We start from the raw sequence: 1,755 nt of genomic DNA, 5'->3' as shown, positions 1-1,755 counted from the left end.
TGCAGCTCTTAAAGGCACAGTAAGGAAAAATGAAAGCTCTGATACACCCCTGCCTCTGAACAGCCAGTGCACAGGGCTGATTGCCCTTTGGGGAGAGAAGCACAATGGGCTACAGGCCTGGTCACCCAGCACTGATAGCTGAAAAATCTGAAGACGGAGCTCAGAAGAGTTTTGTTAAGAGGCACAGCAGCAGCTATGGATGCTTCCAGAGCCAATCCATCAGGAAATAGGACACCCGTGTAAGGAAGTCCTTGAGGTTCTCAGTCCCCAGTGGCAAAATTCCCTTCACTTGTAGCTGTAGGGCAGCAATACATAGGACTCAATTCCCGCAGGCCTGGTCCAGATGAAGGTAAATCACATCCCTAGGGCAACGTGGGAAATCTTCCCATTTTTTGCCTTTGCTGTCCAGGCCTTTACTCAACCTCTCCTTCCATGGGTGGGCCCAGGATACCCAGGGTTCTTTCCCAATCACCTACCAAAGTGGGGAAGGTTGGGGCATCTATGGGATGTGGGAAGAACTCTGGCCATGGGTCAGAAGATCTGGGTTTGCATTTGGTCCCTGCAAGAGACACTAAAAGACTGTGTGGCCCTTGCACACCCTTGTCCCCATTAGATGTTCCTCTCTACCTCTCTTCCACGTGACCTTAGTCCCTAATGGTTCCTCCCTATTCCCTTGGCAAAAATCACAAACAATGGCTCCTCATCCTTAAGAATAAGTCCTCCTGTTTCCAAGAACCATCTTTGAACTATTTCCCAAACTGGCTGAACTTCAGCTAATCCCTCCTCTTAAATCCTCATAAAAAGTACTGCCTGACTCATCCTCTTTCCCCAAGTGAGAATGCTCTTTTGGAAACTTCTTGTGCCTGGTGATTTAGAGCAAAGTCTTATGCCAAAGGTACTCTGGTTGATTTTCTTCCTCGAGCACCTCAGGTCCTAACTTTGAGAGTATGAACTAAAACGGATAAGGTCAAGTGGAGGAAAACTCTGATTGCATCACAATTAACTTTTGGCAGGTGGCATCGTGGGTAATCCTTTTCTTGGTTTTCTACAGCATGTTTACGTTATTTTTACAGTGAAATACACATTCAATACGAATGAAGTCTAAAGAATCATTGGAGCGTCAGTGAGAATGCGGTGGGAGGTCTCCGTAGCAGCACAAGTCTTCGGGCTGCTTCCAGGGCTGTCGTTGCCCCCATGTCTCTGGAGTGGACTTCAAAGAGCTTGGCCTCAGAGCCCTTCAGTCCAGTCCTAGGAGGCGTTCCCTCTCCACCCCCTAGTGACTCAGGCCCCATACCGCCGTCTCTTCAGTCACCAGCTTCGTAGGGACAAGCCTGGCCTCTCTGCTCTAACCGCCCACACCTGCTCTTAGTTGACTAACTTTACTTTTCTGATCCCAAAGATGGCAGAGCCCACAGCTGGCTCCCCTAACCCATTAGGATTGATGAGCCATCCTGCAGGCTCCAAGTGGAAGCCCTCACATTCTTGCCACCAGAGGTTTCCTAAACAGAAATTAAATCACTTTGGAAGTAGTCACAGCTTTGACTGACATACAGCAGCCAACTGTGGCCATCTTCTTCAGGGCAGGCCTTACTCAATGGGTGCTGTGTTGCAAGGATGAAAAAGATGGCTTGTTGCACCTTAGTCTACAGTTGGGATAAAATCGTTTGCTTGGCTCTTTGCCTTCCTTACATTTAACCTCTGGCCTTGACCATTGCTGTAAGCTCACTAGTGAGGACAGAGGCCAAGCACAGTGAC

Source organism: Equus caballus, chromosome 7 (genome assembly GCF_041296265.1).
Source record: "Equus caballus isolate H_3958 breed thoroughbred chromosome 7, TB-T2T, whole genome shotgun sequence".
Lineage (NCBI taxonomy): Eukaryota > Metazoa > Chordata > Mammalia > Perissodactyla > Equidae > Equus > Equus caballus.
Note: the sequence above shows the minus strand (reverse complement) of the source record.